Here is a 21604-nt window from a genome sequence, read left to right as displayed (position 1 = left end):
AGGTTTCATATCACTAGTTTGCAGATAATTATTCAATATTGTCCAAAATGATGAAAGAATTTTACAAAGCTAGAAAGGAGGGAGATAAAGATATTCTCTGGGAGAGGTGGGGAGAGACTGGGACTAATGGTTAACATGGATTGTCTTATTGCTGCTAGAGTCGATACAGTAACTGTTTTAACTGTTACTAACACAATTCATTTCAACTGTGTGATTAAAATAGTTCAGGGTATATACTGCAACTTCCATCGATGAATTGCAAAGTATCTAACAAACATTAACTACCATAATTTGTGAGAAGACAGTGATTTTTGACACTGGGGAAAGAGAGTTATTAACTTGCCTACAGATGCAGGATGCCAGTGGGGAGGGGCAACCTGTATGAACTTACAGAGGGAGATGAATTAAATTTCCCTTCATTCTTTTGTCTCTTGATGTTCTGGGAAGGGTCAAGAATGACAGAACAAGAGCTGTCCATAGTCTTTTAAAATATATTAATTCATAACGTTAACTTTGTCAGTTTTAATAATGCTAGAGTTACAAAAGAAAATGTCCTTATTTTTAGACATGCATGCTGAAGTAATTAGGCATGAAGCATCATGTATTCTAATTAACATAAAATAAATATGGAAAAATAAACAAAATATTAATAATTGTAAAATCTAGGTACTTGATATATGGGTGTTCATTATTTTCTTTGCTTTTCTACATGTCTTCAAACTTTTATAGTAAGAGGTTAATTTTTTACCAATCAGATTAATGGGGAAAACCCAATTTAAAACATAAGAAAGTCTGAATGACAACTAGGTAGTTTTGACTTATGTATTATTGATCCTTTAGCTGATTGATACATGTCTTATTTAAAAAGGAATTACAGAGGTTCAAGCAATTTAACAAAACCAAGTAAATTTAAAATAATAGTAAAATGGTAAGAAGGAATCTCAAAGTGAAAATTTTTATCCTTGTGTGAGGTGGGTCACAAAGTGAACCTTAAGCTACCTGGCAGCAACATGAAGAGGAAAATATCCAATATGTTTATTTGAAAAACAAAACAAAACACTGGTTACTAAGAAAACATTATGACAATCTCAGAGTTAACATTTACTGACCATTTACCAAGTATATCAGGTATAGTTCTAAGCACTGTTCAAGTACAAATTCATTGAACCCCTCTGTGCTGCTACTGCTGCTGCTAAGTCACTTCAGTCGTGTCTGACTCTGTGTGACCCCATAGACGGCAGCCCACCAGACTCCCCTGTCCCTGGGATTCTCCAGGCAAGAACACTGGAGTGGGTTGCCATTTCCTTCTCCAATGCATGAAAGTGAAAAGTGAAAGTGAAGTTGCTCAGTCATGTCCGACCCTCAGCGACTCCATGGACTGCAGCCTATCAGGCTCCTCCATCCATGGGATTTTCCAGGCAGGAGTACTGGAGTGGGGTGCCATTGCCTTCTCCGGAATCCCCTCTGTAGGGGCTACACTTTTCCCATTTTACAGGTGAGGAAATTGAGGCTCATAGAGATTAAGTTTCCAAAGTTCACACAGCCAGGAAGTGACAGAGTTAGGATTAATGACAGCTAATCTTGACTAGAAAGCTCACATTTTAATCTATAATTAATACTATCTTTTTTTCTGGTAAATATAACTTTTCCTAATAATAAAACCAGAGAGAAATATGTATTCTGTGAGTTTTTTTTAGAGAAAGTAATGAATAACATCCTCAAAAATCATCTCTACTATAAGTATAGCAACAAGTTTCATCAAGCTTGTCATGATGATTTATAATTATCATATCTAAAATTTGTAGCAAATTACTTCTTAGGTACTTACAAACGATGTGTTTTAAGAAGCTTAAATACACCTCCTTCCATCTGCTAACACTGTTAATCTGCCAAGAATAATTGCACCCCTTTATTCAGAGAAGTCTGATTCATCACAAATTCTTAATCACTAGAGCCTGAACCGTTGAAACGTTAAAAATGGCAAGGCTCATTTAGGCTTAATTTATACTTATTCTAGATAGGATCATGTATGGCAGTCTTTGACTGATGTGATAGATTAAATAATGAAGTCAAATGGTGGTAAATGATTGCTGAGCAGCCTGACTGAATGTTAACTTCAGTTATGCCAGCATGCTGTGAATTTGGTCTTGAACAAATCAACCAGGTATCCAACCACTTAACCACATCTATATCCTTTCCTATACTTATTTTGTATTCACCCTCTAAATGGAGCCTTTAGACCTAGAACTTCTATCTAGAGAATATCTCAATGATGAACGTACAATAAAAGTGATAAGGAGGACATGGATTTTTCTTAAAATCTAGAAACAATGTGATTTATGTAAAATGCAAAATTGAGATGAGCTGTCATTGAATTGAAAAGGCAAAAAGATAGGACACTGAAAGATGAACTCCCCAGATCAGTAGGTGCCCAATATGCTACTGGAAATCAGTGGAGAAATAACCCAAGAAACAGTGAAGAGACGGAGCCAAAGCAAAAACAACACAAAGTTGTGGATGTGACTGGTGATGGAAGTAAAGTCTGATGCTGTAAAGAGCAATATTGCATAAGAACCTGGAATGTTAGGTCCATGAAACAAGGCAAATTGGAAGTGGTCAAACAGGAGATGGCAAGAGTGAATATCAACATTTTAGGAATCAGTGAACTAAAATGGACTGGAATGGGTGAATTTAACTCAGATGACCATTATATCTACTACTGTGGGCAAGAAGAAATGGAGTAGCCATCATAGTCAACAAAAGAGTCTGAAATGCAGTACTTGGATGCAATCTCAAAAACAACAGAATGATCTCTGTTCATTTCTAAGGCAAACCAGTCAATATCACGGTAATCCAAGTCTATGCCCTGACCAGTAATGCTGAAGAAGCTGAAGTTGAATGGTTCTATGAAGACTTACAAGACCTTCTACAACTAACACCCATAAAAGATGTCATTTTCATTATAATGGACTGGAATGCAAAAGTAGGAAGTCAAGAAATACCTGGCTGCTGCTGCTGCTGCATCGCTTCAGTCGTGTCCAACTCTGTGCGACCCCATAGATGGCAGCCCACCAGGCTTCCCGTCCCTGGGATTCTCCAGGCAAGAACACTGGAGTGGGTTGCCGTTTCCTTTTCCAATGCATGAAAGTGAAAAGTGAAAGTGAAGTCGCTCAGTCGTGTTGGACCCTCAGCGACCCCATGGACTGCAGACTTCCAGGCTCCTCCGTCCATGGGATTTTCCAGGCAAGAGTACTGGAGTGGGGTGCCATTGGAGTACAGAATGAAGCAGGGCAAAGGCTAATAGAGTTTTGCCAAGAGAACACACTAGTCATAGCAGACACCCTTTTCCAACAACACAAGAAAAGGCTCTACACATGGACATCACCAGATGCTCAATAATGAAAACAGATTGATTACATTCTTTACAGCCAAAGATGGAGAAGTTCTATACAGTCAGCAAAAACAAGACCAGGAGCTGACTGTGGCACAGACCATGAATTCCTTATTGTCAAATTCAGACTTAAATTGAAGAAAGTAGGGGAAAACACTAGACCATTCAGGTATGACCTAAATCAAATCCCTTACAATTATACAGTGGAAGTGACAAACAGATTCAAGGGATTAGATCTGATAGACTGCCTGAAGAACTATGGACAGAGGTTTGTGACATTGTACAGGAGACAGGGATCAAGACCATCACCAAGAAAAATAAATGCAAAAAGGCAAAATGGTTCTTTGAGGAGCCCTTATGAATAGTTGTGAAAAGAAGAGAAGTAAAAGACAAAGGAGAAAAGGAAAGATGTACCCATTTGAATGCAGGATTTCAAAGAACAGCAAGGAGAGAAAAGAAAGCCTTCGTCTGTGATCAGTGGAAAGGAAAAAGAGGAAAACAACAGAATGGGAAAGTCTAGAGATCTCCTCAAGAAAATTAGAAATATGAAGGGAATATTTCATGCAAAGATGGGCACAATAAATGACAGAAATGGTATGGACTTAACAGAAGCAGAAGATATTAAGAAAAGGTGGCAAGAATACACAGAAAAACTATACATAAAAGATCTTCACGACCTAGATAATCATGATGGTGTAATCACCAACCTAGAGCCAGACATCCTTGAATCCAAAGTCAAGTGGGCCTTAGAAAGCATCACTAGGAACAAAGCTAGTGGAGGTGATGGAATTCCAGTCGAGCTATTTCAAATCCTACAAGATGATGCTGTGAAAGTGCTGCACTCAATATGCCAGCAAATTTGGAAAACTCAGTAGTGGCTACAGAACTGGAAAAGGTCAGTTTTCATTCCAACCCCAAAGAAAGGCAATACCAAAGATTGCTCAAACTACCACACAATTGCACTCATCTTAAATACTAGTAAAGTAATGCTCAAAATTCTCCAAGCCAGGGTTCAACAGTCTGGAACCTGTGAAATTCCACATGTTCAAGCTGGATTTAGCAAAGGCAGAGGAACCAGAAATCAAATTTCCAACATCTGCTGGATCACTGAAAAGCAAGAGAGTTCCAGAAAAGCATCTACTTCTGCTTTATCGACTATGCCAAGCCTTTGACTGTGTGGACCACCACAAAGTGTGGAAAAATCTGAAAGAGATGGGAATACCAGACCACCTGACATGCCTCTTGAGAAATCTGCATGCAGGTCAAGAAGTAACAGTTAGAACTGGATATGGAACAACAGATTGGTTCCAAATAGAGATAGGAGTATGTCAAGGTTGGATATTGTCATCCTGCTTATTTAACTTATATGCAGAGTATGAGAAACACTGGGCTGGATGAAGCACAAGTTGGAATCAAAATTGTCAAGAAAAATATCAATAACCTCAGATATGCAGATGACACCACCCTTATGGCAAAAACTGAAGAACTAAAGAGCCTCTTGATGAAAGTAAAAGAGGAGGGTGAAAAAGTTGGCTTAAAGCTCAACATTCAGAAAACTAAGATCATGGCATCCGGTCTCATCACTTCATGGCAGATAGATTGGGAAACAGTGGAAAAAGTGTCAGACTTTATATTTTGGGGCTCCAAAATCACTGCAGATGGGACTGCAGCCATGAAATTAAAAGACACTTGCTCCTTTGAAGAAAAGTTACGAACAAACTAGACAGCATATTAAAAAGCAGAGACATTACTTTGTCAACAAAGGTCCGTCTAGTCAAGGCTATGGTTTAAAGAAAGCTGAGCGCCGAAGAATTGATGCTTTTGAACTGTGGTGTTGAAGAACACTCTTGAGAGTCCCTTGGACTGCAAGGAGATCCAACCAGTCCATCCCAAAGGAAATCAGTCCTGAATATTACTTGGAAGGACTGATGCTGAAGCTGAAACTCCAATACTTTGGCCACCTGATGTGAAGAGCTGACTCATCTGAAAAGACCTGATGCTGGGAAAGATTGAAGGCAGGAGGAGAAGGGGATGAGAGGATGAGATGGTTGCATGGCATCACCGACTCAATGGACATGAGTTTGAGTAAACTCTGAGAGTTGGTGATGGACAGGGAGGCCTGGCCTCCTGCAGTCCATGGGGTCTCAGAAGGTCAGACATGACTGAGTGACTGAACTGAACTGAACTGTCATGAACTACAACATTATAGCACTTCAAAGTCTGGATTTGTTCACTTCATGAACACTAGTCATTCATATACTCAACTGGGAAGGAGGCTTGGAAACAGGTGGCCTATTAGTAGATCCATTAAACAAGAAATTTATGCATCATATATCCATCTTGAGGCAATTAGGCTGATCATTTTTTTTCTTTTATGGATTAATTGAAAACTCCCAGCAATATAGCAATTATCATGTCATATCCTAGCATTTACCCATGATATTAAAGACAATGGACTTTCCATGCATTAGAAGTAATGTAGAACTCTATTCACTTTTTGCCTAAGAAATTCAGTACTTTCAAGACAAAGTCACTCTCTTGAAGGATGTGTAAATATGAGTGGTCTAGTGTATGAATGGCAAATAAGATAGATAAGATAATTTGTTTTAACTGCCGAATCACTGTTCGTTAATTTTAAACAAACTCTAATTATTATCTGCCTAATTTTATCATTTAAAAACAGAGTTGCTAACATGGATTTGAACACTTACTACGTACTAGGCTCTGTGTATAATATGTTATGGGTATTATTTCACTTAATGATCACAACCCTAATAACTAGGATCATTATCTATATTGTGAAAGTGAAAGTGTTAGTCGCTCAGTCGCCTCCAACTCTGCAAACCTATGGACTGTAGCTTGCCAGACTCCACTGTCCATGGAATTCTCCAGGCAAAATACTGGAGTAGGTAGCCATTCCCTTCTCCAGGCGATCTTCCCAACCCAGGGATTGAATCCAGGTCTCCTGCACTGCAGGCAGATTCTTTATAATCTGAGCCATCAGGGAAAGTGATCCAAGTCATCTAGTTAGAAAATGGTGGAGCCAGCATTTAATTTCAGATGGCCTAACCACAAATTCACTACCATGCTATACCATTTGTGATGGCCTAGGTGGTACTGGTGGTAAAGAACCTCCCTGGAAATGCAGGAGACATAATGGACTCAAGAGATGGGAATACCTGACCACACTACCTGCCTCCTGAGAAACCTGTATGCAGATAAATAAGCCAGTTAGAACTGGACATGGAGCAAAGGACTGGTTCAAAACTGGGAAAGGAGTATGTCAAGGCTGTATATCATCACCCTGCTTATTTAACTTATATGCAGAGTACATCAAGCGAAATGTTGGGCTGGATGAAGCACAAGCTGGAATCAACATTTCAGGGAGAAATATCAATAACCATAGATATGCAGATGACACCACCCTAATGGCAGAAAGTGAAGAGGAACTAAAGAGCCTCTTGATGAAGGTGAAAGAGGAGAATGAAAATGTTGGCTTAAAACTCAACATTCAAAAAAGGAAGATCATGGCATCTGGTCCCATTACTTCATGGCAAATAGATGGGGAAACAATGAAAACAGTGACAAACTTTATTTTATTGGGCTCCAAAATTACTGCAGATGGTGACTGCAACCATGAAATTAAAAGATGCTTGCTCCTTAGAAGAAAAGCTATGAGGAACCTAAACAGCAGATTAAAAATCAGAGACATCACTTTGCCGACAAAGGTGCATATAGTTGAAGATATGGTGTTTCCAGTAGTTATGTGTCGATGTGAGATCTCGATCATAAAAAAGGCTGAGTGCTGAAGAATTGATGCTTTTGAACTATGGTGTTGGAGAAGACTCCTGAGAGTCCCTTGGACTGCAAGGAGATCAAACTAGTCAACCCTAAAGGAAATAAACCCTGAATATTAGAAGGACTGATGCTGAAGCTGAAGCTCCAATACTTTGGATACCTGATGGAAAGAGGTAACTCATTGGAAATGTCCCTGATTCTGGGAAAGATTGAAGGCAGGAGAGAAGGGTATGACAGAGGATGAGATGGTTGGATGACATCACAAACTCACTGGACATGAGTTTGAGCAAACTCTGATAGTGAAGGACAGGGAAACAGGCATGCTGAAGTCCATTGGGGTTGCCAAGAGTTGGATACAACTGAGCAACTGAACTGAACTGATTGAAATATCAAGGGCAGTGTAGAACTAGTAAGTGAATGAATTAAATGAATGGTTCTTAACTTTACCTCTACAGTAGAACTATCTAGCAAACTTCTAAAAAAATCTTGATACCCAAACTATACTCCAGGCCAACTACATCAGAATCTCTGGGAGAGCTGCCAGAGATAACGATTTTGAACCACTAAACTAGGTACCTAGTCACAGAGTAACTAGAACTCTATTTTCCTCTGTGGGGACACATAACATAGCCCAGAAATTTGGGTGGGATTGAATTTACAGTTATGTAATTACTGGTCTCAGTGCTTAAAGTCAGAGTAATGTACACAGGTAAGCATGTCATGTTATTTCTTTCTAAATAATGCCAAAGGTCCAGATGGTTCTAAACTTGATTGATGCTTGATATCATGTATAAAAATTGTCTTGATGACTAAATAAAAGTCAATTTTTAACCTAATGTGTTGCTACATGAAAGTATCAACTAACATAGCTATGCATGCATGCTAAGTCACTTCAGTCATGTCCAACTCTTTGCAGTCCTATGGACTGTAGCCTGCCAGGTTCCTCTGTCCATGGGATTCTCCAGACAAGAATACTGGAGTGGGTTGCCATGCTCTTTTCCAGGGGATTTCCCTGACCCAGGGATCAAACCTGTGTCTCTTACATCTCCTGAATTCGCAAGCAGATTCTTTACCACTAGTGTCACCAATATAGCTATGAGATTTAACAATAAGACTCAGACACACTTTATGTCAAGTCAACTCTTTCAAACCGAATAATTCCATATAGCAAAGCTTGATAACACTGCCTACAAGCTTGTTATAGTCACAGGATAAAATTCCAACTCTTGAAATCCTAGTTTTGAATTCAATGAAAATTTGATGATGGTACACCATGTACCAAATACTTGATTTTATATATATATATATATATATAATTTATATGTTATTATAATTAACTTATATATATAAGTTATATATAATTTATATTATATATAAATTAAAATATTATAATATATATTATATAATTTATATATTATATATAAATTATTTAATTTATATATATTATATATATTTATATATTGTTATATTATATATTATATATAATATAATATATTATAATATATTATATATAATATTATATATATATTATATATTATATAATTTATATATTATATATAAATTATTTAATTTATATATAACATTTATATATTTTATTTATATATAATATATATTATATATATCATATATATATCTGATTTTATTTATATATAATATATATTATATATATCATATATATATATCTGATCTATGTGATGACACTTGGTGGTGAAGAAGACACATACAGTTTCATGACAAGCATCTAAACATCAGATGACTTATTTCTCTCTTTAATCGCTGTGGTGTCTTATAACTGCAGTTAAGTTAAAGAGTAAGTCACTGTTTATTTGCTCTTCGCACGTCCCACGTTGCTGTCATTATGTTACCCTCCAAATCTCCATGTGCATTCCTGGCCCATTTAAAGCAGCCAGGAAAACCTAGATTCTCCAAACTTGAATCGTCTTGCTCTGTTAGCAATAGGACTAATAGAGGAACTACCTGGTTAAACATCACGAGATCAGCTAAATGTAATCTAATGGAGGAGTCTAAGTAGTTACAGTTTTAGGAAGCACAGCATTATAGCCACATTCCTGATTTGTCAGTTTCCCTTCAATTCCTTTGGATTCACAAAAGTCCCTTAGGACTCACTGAGCCTTTTCCCACATATAATTCTACATGATTTTGTAACTAAATATTTGTATGTATTGGATTAATTTAGAGAGATAGGTTGGTCATAAACTGTTGTTTCAAAAAGAAAAAAATATGGTACAATTTTAAGTTAAAAAGAGGCAAAATACATAGTCTTGACAGTATTGTGGTTTAAAGTTGAATAAAGAAGAATTTAAGGCTTTGGGGATAGTTTTATGCAGTTGACAGAACTCAAAATTGTATCATCTTTAGAAATAAAATTTGACAGCTGATTAACCCCTAATAAGTACTAAATAAATAAAGTGGCTTGGGAAACAATTTGTAAAACTATATAAAAACACAGCCAAAAAGGCAATATCTGAAAATCACCTGAGTGTGATAATCTATCTCAAAATGCAAATGATGACACCAACTCATTGACAAATGAGGTGTAAGCTACATGGGTATAAAGAAAGATTATTCTGGTCAATGTAATGAAACAGTAAATGGAATAATCCATTCCAGATACTTAATTCTTGCAGTACTAATGGGTCCTCAATTAAAAGCTTTACAACTGAAGGAGTTCTTTTCAGGGAGAGCAGTCATTACATAGCATATAATAGAAGGAAACTAGTCAACTAGATCAGCTCTCAAAACTGCTGCTAATAACTGAATAAAGATACTTGGTACCTTCCATTTAATATTTTTAGATAATTAATAACTGATCAACTTCGGAATATCTTCCAAAAAGTATGCATTTTAGGAGAACAAAATAGAATTCAGTTTTCTTTATTGTTGTTCAGTTGCTAAGTCGTGTCTGACTCTTTGCAACCCCACAGACTATAGCGCGCTAGGCTCCTCTGTCCTCTAGTATTTCCCAGAGTTTGCTCAAATTCACGTTCATGGGGTCTGTGATGCTATTTAACCATCTCATCCTCACATCAGGTGGCCAAAGTATTGGAACTTCAGCTTCAGCATCAGTCCTTCCATTGAATATTTAGGGTTGATTTCCTTACTGCTTTTATCTTCTTGCTGTCCAAAGGACTCTCAAGAGTCTTCATCAGTACCACAATTCAAAAGCATCAATTCTTTGGCACTCAGAATTCTTTATGGTACTGTGTTGTACATGAACACTGGAAAAACTATAGCTTTGACTATATAGACCTTCGTCAGAAAAGTGATGTCTCTGCTTTTTAACCTGCTGTCTAATTTTGTCATAGCTTTCCTTCCAAGGAGCAAACTTTTTAAAATTTCATGGCTGCAGTCACTGTCTGCAGTGATTTTGGAGCCCAAGAAAAGAAAATCTGTCACTGTTTCCTCTCTTTCCCCGTCTATTTGCCATGAAATGATGGGACTAGATGCTGTGATCTTAGTTTTTTTAATGCCGAGTTTCAAGCCAATGTTTTTACTCTTGTCTTTCACCCTCATCAAGAGGCTCTTTAGTTACTCTTCACTTTCTGCCATATATGAGGTTTTTGATATTTCTCCCAGCAATCTTGATTCCAGCTTGTGATTCATCCAGCCTACAATGTGCTAAAGTGAAAACCAGGATTCTGTAGCTAGATAGATGGTGAAAAATTCTGAGTTAAACAAAATAAAACAGTTGTAATTAATGACAGACTTCTCTGGGGCTTTTATAGATATTGTGACTTGAAAACCAAGCTGTCTACTTTTACACTCAGTCTGAACACTGAGAATCAAAACCACACCTTACTGTCTATATTAGCATGACTTTGCTATTTCATTGTCTTTATTATTATTTCTTCACTCTTCTGGGACTAGCCTGTCCATGTGCTTTATTTATTACAGGCAATTCCTGAAAGACTCACTAAACTCTTCATTGGAAAGCATCCAACAGACAGTTTGATCCCTAAGATTCTTTGAATCCTACCTTCAAAACCCTTACTCTTTTCACCAGTCCTGGACTGTTGGATCATGCTTCATAAGTCAATCCTAGTCAATCTCCCACATTTAAATACCTACCACAGACCAGTTTTCCAGTTCTTAATAAATTATGTCCTTACCTTCCCCACTCTGAAACATAGCCTAAGTTCTGTAAAGGTATTTGAGAAATAAACACAATTTTGTCTTATCCACAAGTGTTAGTAATATTCAGGGAGACTTCATGATAGAATTTTCAAGAGGATAGTATTGTACAGACTACTTTCAAAATTTGACTCTCCCCAACATATGCATGCATATACATGTATTTGAATGTGTGTGCATGCACACATGTCTGTGTATGTATGTAACACTTTGCACATTCATACATTTGAGAAAGGCTGATACAGTGAAAAGGATCTTGGATTAACATCAGGAAATCTGTTTTCCTGCTTCTAACTACTTGTGGTTTGGGAGTAAATCCCCAAGGATCTGGGCCTTAACTGTCCTCAGTTGTAAATGACGTGATAGGGCTAAATTATCTCTCAAGATGTGGTGGATTATTCATCTTTTTGTTCTACCAGGGCACTCATGGTGAAAGAAAAGTAGACGTCTGAGTTGTGGCATAAGGCAGGTTGTGGATTATAAACAATTCCTGTCATAGTAGCCTTTCTCATTCAATAATTAATATATCATTTATATGTGGAATCTAGGAAAAAGATACAGATGAAGCTAATTGCAAAGCAGAAATAGAGACACAGATGGAGAGAACAAACACATGGAAACCAAGGGGGGAAGAGGGGTGGGGTGATTTGGGAGATTGGGATTAACATATGTACACTGTTATATAGAAAATAGATAACTAATGAGAATCTACTATATAGCACAGGAAACTCTATCAGTGCTCTGTGGTGACCTAAATGGGAAGGAAATCTATCCTTCCCATTTAGGTGTGTGTGTGTATATATATACATCCCTTCTTTCATATATGTATATATATAGCTGATCCACTTTGCTGTACAGCAGAAACTAATACAACATTGTAAAGCAACTATACTCTAATAAAAATTAATTTAAAAAAGAATGTATGTAAAGAGTCAAGTACAATAATATTCATGTTTTGATTAATGTTTCTTTTGTGTATTAAAAAAGAATCAAGATAGAAATGTAAACCAGTGAATGATATTATTATAGGGCTATACTTGGATCTGTTCACAATTTTTACTACTTAGCAAGTACTTGAAATATGTCACTAGTAAATGGTAACCTGGAGGCTAAAAATAAAGTCAAATTCATGCAATACCTGGTGAAAGTGAAAGTGTTAGTCGCTCTATCATGTTCAACTCTTTGCAACCCATTGGACTATAGCCTCTGTCCATGGGATTCTCCAGGCAAGAATACTGGAGTGGGTAGCCATTCCCTTCTCCAGGTGATCTTCGTGATCCAGGGATGGAGCCCAGATTTCCTGCACTGCAAGCAGATTCTTTACCATCTGAGCCACCAGGAAAACCCACAATACCTGGTACTGAGCTCAATCCCAGCAGATGCAAAGCAAGTCGTGACAACTGTTAACTTGAGGTCTGCATATGCATTGCGCCTAATATTTTTCTGGACTGGTGATGGAAGGCCTCCTCCTTTGTAGTGCACTGTAAAATGATGCTAATTATATCACCTTACATTTGTATAGGTATAAATATAAGGTGATATTATTCACATTATATTTGTATATATCAGGGCTTTCCTGATAGCTCAGTTGGTCAAGAATCTGCCTGCAATGGAGGAGACTCCAGTTTGATTCCTGGGTCAGGAAGATCCACTGGAGATGGATAGGCTACCCACTCCAGTATTCTTGGGCTTCCTTGGTGGCTCAGCTGGTAAAGAATCCACCTGCAATGCAGGAGACCTGGGTTCGATCCCTGGGTTGAGAAGGGAAAGGCTACCCACTCCAGTATTCTGGCCTGGAGAATTCCATGGACTATATAGTCCATGTGGTGCAGAGTCGGACATGACTGAGTGACTTTCACTTTCACACTTGTATAGAACTTTACATTTTACTGGTCTGTTTTGCTTACATTCTTTTTTTTTAAATTTTATTTTATTTTTAAACTTTACATAATTGTATTAGTTTTGTCAAATATCAAAATGAATCCGCCACAGGTATACATGTGTTCCCCATCCTGAACCCTCCTCCCTCCTCCCTCCCCATACCATCCCTCTGGGTCGTCCCAGTGCACTAGCCCCAAGCATCCAGTATCGTGCATCGAACCTGGACTGGCAACTCGTTTCTTACATGATATTTTACATGTTTCAATGTCATTCTCCCAAATCTTCCCACCCTCTCCCTCTCCCACAGAGTCCAAAAGACTGTTCTATACATCAGTGTCTCTTTTGCTGTCTCGTACACCGGGTTATTGTTACCATCTTTCTAAATTCCATATATATGCGTTAGTATACTGTATTTATGTTTTTCCTTCTGGCTTACTTCACTCTGTATAATAGGCTCCAGTTTCATCCACCTCATTAGAACTGATTCAAATGTATTCTTTTTAATGGCTGAGTAATACTCCATTGTGTATATGTACCACTGCTTTCTTATCCATTCATCTGCTGATGGACATGTAGGTTGCTTCCATGTCCTGGCTATTATAAACAGTGCTGCGATGAACATTGGGGTACACGTGTCTCTTTCCCTTCTGGTTTCCTCAGTGTATATGCCCAGCAGTGGGATTGCTGGATCATAAGGCAGTTCTATTTCCAGTTTTTTAAGGAATCTCCACACTGTTTTCCATAGTGGCTGTACTAGTTTGCATTCCCACCAACAGTGTAAGAGGGTTCCCTTTTCTCCACACCCTCTCCAGCATTTATTGCTTGTAGACTTTTGGATCGCAGCCATTCTGACTGGTGTGAAATGGTACCTCATAGTGGTTTTGATTTGCATTTCTCTGATAATGAGTGATGTTGAGCATCTTTTCATGTGTTTGTTAGCCATCTGTATGTCTTCTTTGGAGAAATGTCTATTTAGTTCTTTGGCCCATTTTTTGATTGGGTCGTTTATTTTTCTGGAGTTGAGCTGTATCCCTCCCTCCCTCCCCACAGCGCGACTGAACAAGTAAGCCTAAAAAAAAAAAAAAAAAATAAGTGTCCTCCACCGTCCCATTTGCTTACATTCTTACTGAAAAGTGAAGTGAAGTCACTCAGTCGTGTCCGACTCTTTGTGACCCCATGGACTGTAGCCTACCAGGCTCCTCCGTCCATGGGATTTTCCTTACTGAAGCCATACAATAAAGCTGAGATGTAGACGAAGGAAGTGGTTATCTCTCTCATTTTGGAGATGGGGAAGGAATTTCACAGACATTAACTTGCTTAAGGATACACAGTAGAAGACTCAGTAGTCCAGTACAAATTTGCAGATTCCATTTCTTTCTTTTTTATTAAAATAATTTTTCCTTTTTGTTACTCATATTCATAGCAGAACCTGGCATATGGGAGGCATACATAAATTTTATCATTACTTTTTTTATTTAGCAAATTTGACATGTTATACTTTATAGATTTAAGGTTCACAGCATAATTACTTTGATACATTTACATATCGTAATATAATTGTTACTGAAGCAATACTTATCACATTGCATTATCTGTGACAATATGGATGGATGTCGAGCACATTATGCTAAGCAAGATCAGACAAATTCTAATTCTTTATCTTTCCTTCTCCCCTCAAAATTTCTCCATGTTATCACCCTTTACCCACCAACATCCTATTAAATTCAATGGTCTATTCATTTGTTCTTTCAACATCCTTCCATTCATTCAACAGATATTCATTGTTCATTCCTTTCTTGATTTTTATACCTTATTCAGTGCTGTTAAGCATCTCTTTTACCTTTTCTCTCCCACTTCTTTGGTACTTATCTGTCCCCTTCTCTTTTCTGCTCAGGTCCCTAAAATGTAGTTTGCTAAATTCTGACCTTGACAATTTCTATTATCTCTTTGTACTTTGCCCCTTGGCAATTTCATTTTACTTTAAGACATCAATTATATCTGTATGGATGACATGCAAATCTCACTTTCAAGTATGAGAGAAGTACAGATAAAATGCTATAAAAGCCTGAATAACGAGGAAGTCACTTCCAGATTTTAGTTTAAGGGATGGAACAACAGACTGGTTCCAAATAGGAAAAAGAGTACGTCAAGGCTGTATATTGTCACCCTGCTTATTTAACTTATATGCAGAGCACATCATGAGAAACGCTGGGCTGGAAGAAGCACAAGCTGGAATCAAGATTGCTGGGAGAAATACCAATAACCTCAGATATGCAGATGACACCACCCTTATGGCAGAAAGTGAAGAGGAACTAAGGAGCCTCTTGATGAAAGTGAAAGAGGAGAGTAAAAAGTTGGCTTAAAGCTCAACATTCAGAAAACAAAGATCATGGCATCTGGTCCCATCACTTCATGGCAAATAGATGGGGAAACAGTGGAAGCAGTGTCAGACTTTATTTTTGGGGGCTCCAAAATCACTACAGATGGTGACTGCAGCCATGAAATTAAAAGAGGCTTGCTCCTTGGAAGGAAAGTTAAGACCAACCTAGACAGCATATTCAAAAGCAAAGACATTACTTTGCCAACAAAGGTCCATCTAGTCAAGGCTATGGTTTTTCCAGTGGTCATGTATGGATGTGAGAGTTGGACTGTGAAGAAGGCTGAGCGCTGAAGAATAGATGCTTTTGAACTGTGGTGTGGAGAAGACTCGAGAGTCCCTTGGACTGCAAGGAGATCCAACCAGTCCATTCTGAAGGAGATCAGCCCTCGGATTTCTTTGGAGGGAATGATGCTGAAGCTGAAACGCCAGTACTTTGGCCACCTCATGCGAAGAGCTGACTCATTTGAAAAGACTGTGATGCTGGGAGGGATTGGGGGCAGGAGGAGAAGGGGACGACAGAGGATGAGATGGCTGGATGGCATCACTGACTCAATGGACGTGAGTCTGAGTGAACTCCTGGAGTTGGTGACAGACAGGGAGGCCTGGCGTGCTGTGATTCATGGGGTTGCAAAGAGTTGGACACGACTGAGTGACTGAACTGAACGGAAAGTGGAAATGAGAAATTTCCTGATGGGTAGGTAGGTTTTTCAGTGTGGCCTTAAAGTCTGTAGTAAAGTGGAAATGGGCTTCCTTGGTGACTCCGATGGTAAAGAATCTGCCTGCAATGTGGGAGACCTGGGTTCAAACTCTGGCTCGGGAAGATCCCCTGGAGAAGAGAATGGCTATCATATGTGAACCGTGAGCTTCCAGATGCTCAAGCTGGTTTTAGAAAAGGCAGAGGAACCAGAGATCAAATTGCCAACATCTGCTGGATCATCAAAAAAGCAAGAGAGTTCCAGAAAAACATCTCTTTCTGCTTTATTGACTATGCCAAAGCCTTTGTTTGTGTGGATCACAATAAACTGTGGAAAATTGTGAGAGATGGGAATACCAGACCACCAGACCTGCCTCTTGATAAAACTGTATGCAGGTCAGGAAGCAACAGTTAGAACTGGACATGGAACAACAGACTGATTCCAAATAGGAAAAGGAGTACATCAAGGCTGTATATTGTCAATCTACTTATTTAACTTATATACAGAGTACATCATGAGAAATGCTGGGCTCAGGGAAACACAAGCTGGAATCAAGATTGCTGGGAGAAATATCAATAACCTCAGATATGCAGATGACACCACCCTTATGGCAGAAAGTGAAAAAGAACTAAAAAGCCTCTTGATGAAAGTGAAAGAGGAGAGTGAAAAAGTTGGCTTAAACCTCAACATTCAGAAAACGAAGATCATGGCATCTGTTCCCATCACTTCATGGCAAATAGATGGGGAAACAGTGGAAACAGTGGCTGATTTTATTTTTCTGGGCTCCAAAATCACTGCAGATGGTGATTGCAGCCATGAAATTAAAAGACGCTTACTCCTTGGAAGGAAAGTTATGACCAACCTAGACAGCATATTGAAAAGCAGACACATTACTTTGTCAACAAACGTCCGTCTAGTCAAGGCTATGGTTTTTCCAGTGGTCATGTATGGATATGAGAGTTAGACTATAAAGAAAGCTGAGCACCGAAGAATTGATGATTTTGAAGTGTGGTGTTGGAGAAGACTCTTGAGAGTCCCTTGGACTGCAAGGAGATCCAACCAGTCCATCCTAAAGGAGATCAGTCCTGGGTGTTCATTGGAAGGACTGATGCTGAAGCTGAAACTCTAATACTTTGGCCCCCTGATGCGAAGAGCTGACTCATTTGAAAAGACCCTGACACTGGGAAAGATTGAGGGCAGGAGGAGAAGGGGACGACAGAGGATGAGATGGTTAGATGGCATCACTGACTCGATGGACATGGGTTTGGGTGGACTCCAGGAGTTGGTGATGGACAGGGAGGCCTGGCGTGCTGTAGTTCATGGGGTCACAAAGAGTTGGACTCGACTGCGTGACTGAAATGAACTGAACTGATGCTGGGAAAGATTGAAGGCAGAAGGAGAAGAGGACAACAGAGGATGAGATGGTTGGATGGCATCACCGACTCAATGGACATGAGTTTGAGTAAACTCCACGAGTTGGTGATGGACAGGGAGGCCTGGCGTGCTGTAGTTCATGGGGTCACAAAGAGTTGGACTCGACTGCATGACTGAAAAGAACTGAACTGAACCCACTCTAGTATTCTTGCCTGTAGAATCCCATGGACAGAGGAGCCTGGCAAGCTACAGTCCATGAGGTTGCAAGGAGTCGGACACAACTGAGTGACTAACACACACACACAAAGTGTGAATAAGCAGAAATAGTAGGAAAAACTTTTCAATAGAGAAAATAGGGAAAGCAAGGTGGACAAAAACAAAACACTGGTGGAAAATGATAGAGCAATGTGTGGGGAACAGCAAGCATTTCAGGTTGCATTATAAAATGACTGGATGCAGTAGTGAGAATTAATGTTTGCTGAAATGTGGGGCGGGACAGGAGAACTGATAGCTGTGGAATTTTGACTATATTTGAACTTACATTAGTAGCAGAATCACCAGGTTGAGACATCCAGTAGGGTGCTGCATAAGTGAAACTGGAATTAGGAAGAAAATTCACTACTATGTTTATAGTATTATACCTGGTTGATTTTTATAGTTTCTTGAGAGAATAATCTGTGGACATTTCATGTTGATTACCTACTCCACTATCAGCATTTAGTGTTGGTATCTTAGAGTTAACAAGTAAATGATGCCTACTTAATTACTGGCAATACTGCATTTAAAAATACTACTGATCTTTGACTTTATGACCATACACAACATATTTTTTGTATCTAGTAGAAAGGACTCTAGTGTGAAAATCTGGAACCCAATTTCAACTGTTCTACTAATACCATCCTAACTAGTTTCATTGTACCTCCTCTATACCGAGTTCCGTTCAACCCTCCAGTTGGTTCAGCTGCCCCTCTTCTGAAATATTTTAGGAGTGTGTGCACATCTCTATCACACACTACTCATTGTGCACTTGGGCTGTGGGATCCTTCTAGAAAAGGACTATATATTCTACTTCAGTATCACCAGGCATGTGCCTAGGACACACTAGACATTAAAAATAGCATCCAGTGAATGCAAGACTAATTGTTGTTCCAAAGTCATTTTTAAATATCACTACTCATTCATGCATTTATTGTTTCCTAAGTGCATGATACTCTAATCAGTATAATGTGGTATTAAATGGATTTTGTCCTGAAATAGTTTTTCATCTACTAGGGGAGATGTGACCTGTGTGTGTGTGTGTACACACTAAAAAGGTCAACCAAACAATTTCCAAACAGGTGTTCTTACTCTCCCGTAAAATTCTTTCATTGTAGCCAGGTGTTTGAGACCCTGGACACCCAACACCTGGATGATTCCTGACCTCCTCCAGATGTCATGCCGTCTTGTAACTATAGGCTAAGTCTCTCCTGTGTTCTGGGATTCCCTGGTGGCTTACATGGTAAAGCATCTGTCTGCAACACAGGAGATCTGGGTTCAATCCCTGGGTTGGGAAGATTCCCAGAGAAGAAAATGGCTGCCCACTCCAGTACTCTTGCCTGGAAAAACCCATGGATGGAGGAGCCTCGTAGGCTACAGTCCATGGTGTTGCAAAAAGTCAGACTCAACTGAGTGACTTCACTTTCACTTTCCTCTGTGTTCTGGGGATGCTGTCAAGTCAACTCTGAGTAACCTGCTGTGACTTTTGAAAACAGTGCAGTAAGTTCAGATTGATGGATTAAATGAAAAATCTCTGCCTAGTGCAAGAGGAATAAAGTTCTGCCCTGCCAAATCACTGCTCTAAGAGTTATTTGCTGTCTAAATACACAATATGCACTTGATGAGAACATGGTCTAGCTTGGGAAAACCATCGCTACCAGCTGTCCACAGGCCCTGAATCGCATATTCAAAAAAATGTTTGACTATGTGATAATATTTATTCATATATATTCCTGACTCCTTCCTCTGACATGTGGGCTTTAAACGCCTCTCAGAAACACATTCTATACATCTTACAAATTTCTAAATCCTACTGCCAACCCAGAAAATTCTCTAGGAATAGGTTCTCTGTGAATCCAAGAACAGCTCAAAAACTTCTCTTGTCATATATATTAAAACAAGTCACACAGATAAGGGTTCTTATAGGTTTAGATGACATTTTCCCATTTACTTTTATCAGGTAAGCTAGATCCATTTCCCTGATGCCAAGTCACAAAGCAGATGTCGATTCAGATCCTAGCTGTTCCGCCTTCCACTCCTGCTCACAAGTTTCTGGTTTTCTCTTCTACCACACCTGTAACAGTAATCTCTGCCCAGTCAACACAGTTTTATGTAGTAACTTGAGCAAGTCTTTTCTTCTCTCTCCCCTGTTTTAAAACCAAGGACACCTCAGATCCTTGGGACTCATTGAAGATTCCCTTGATCTCTCAAGCCCGCAATGAACTCCCCAAGCACTTATCAGCTATTGCATTCCACTCATGCTCCATCCTGCTAATCCCTGACCTGTCAGTTGATTAAAATTTTAAGACCTAAATGTCCAAGTCAGAAAATATTTTAATATCCTCTCTGATCTTCCTTCTCAGTGGTAGAGCAGTCAAATGAGCATACAAGAAGATGCTAGAGTAGTCAAATGATAAACAGAGCTCTCTAACCCGGGTTCCAAAACACTATTAACTTCCTGATATTACATGCACAATTTTCAGTTTATGAATTACTTTCTGCAAAGTCTGTAAAGTTGTCATTAGCTTCTCAAAAAGATCTGTGACTGACAAATAGTTAAGAACTAAGGGGGGTTTATCTTGTGGCCTTATCAGAAAAGTCGGTCTGTGGTTCTGTCTTCAGCTAGAAGGATGTTGCGATCAGTAAACATACTTCCTCTCTGATTTCTCAGGGACTGTAAAGGAGGAAATGGCTATAAGTCTATCAATGACCCTAAAGAAAAGAACTCTGTACTCAGAGCCTAGAAGTAGCATTATTATCATTAGTATTTACTTTTTCCTGCTGCTGCTGCTGCTAAGTCACTTCAGTCGTGTCCGACTCTGTGCAACGCCATAGATGGCAGCCCACTAGGCTCCACCATCCCTGGGATTCTCCAGGCAAGAACACTGGAGTGGGTTGCCATTTCCTTCTCCAGTGCATGAAAGTAAAAACTGAAAGTGAAGTCGCTCAGTCCTGCCCGACTCTTAGCAACCCCATGGACTGGAGCCTACCAGGCTCCCCCGTCCATGGGATTTTCCAGGCAAGAGTACTGGAGTGGGGTGCCATTGCCTTTTCCGTGGATGTTCATAATGCTGGACAATTTACAAAGTTATTCTTGTGTACTACCTCCATTCCTACCCTAACTCTGTCATTTCTCCCACCTCCCCTTCTCCTCAATCTTGATTTGACTGATTTGCTCTAGCAGGATCTTCCCTGGAGGCTGAAAGAGGTTAATGTTTTAAACAAATTAAAGGAAGCAGAACCTTTGTTTACAGTGGCTTACTGCTGCTTACTGCTTACATATTGTGGCTGGTCTTTAAGAAACTTGGTTAGGTAGAACTGTATAGCAAAACTTCTTTCCATTAACTCTTTCTTCCCTTCTGTGGCTACCACCATCCCACTGCACAATAGTAGTCTCTCCTCAAAACAGGTCCTTCCTTGCCCACCTTTGATTCTTGGTATACTTCTTACATACATCTGGGGAATTTCTGCCCATGTTTCTTAGTTGCACTTAGTGTTTTGGGTTACACACAATGTCTTTTTCTAACAACATTCTTTATTTTTGGACTTTTGTAGTATCTATTTCAAAGTCTTACTACATTTATAGTAGTAAACTACTACGTGGACGGAGGAGCCTGGTGGGCTGCAGTCCATGGGGTCGCGAAGAGTCGGACACGATTGAGCGACTTCACTTTCATT

The 21604-nt window shown here is 39.1% G+C and overlaps 1 protein-coding gene across 26 annotated transcripts in view; it reads right to left on the bottom strand.

The window, feature by feature from the left end:
• The window catches only part of IL1RAPL2 (interleukin 1 receptor accessory protein like 2), a 1479614-nt gene that overhangs the window by 232329 nt on the left and 1225681 nt on the right, over window positions 1–21604 (bottom strand). The window lies entirely within an intron of this gene.

Source organism: Bos taurus, chromosome X (assembly GCF_002263795.3).
Source record: "Bos taurus isolate L1 Dominette 01449 registration number 42190680 breed Hereford chromosome X, ARS-UCD2.0, whole genome shotgun sequence".
Lineage (NCBI taxonomy): Eukaryota > Metazoa > Chordata > Mammalia > Artiodactyla > Bovidae > Bos > Bos taurus.
This window is presented reverse-complemented; position numbering and strand designations above follow the sequence as displayed.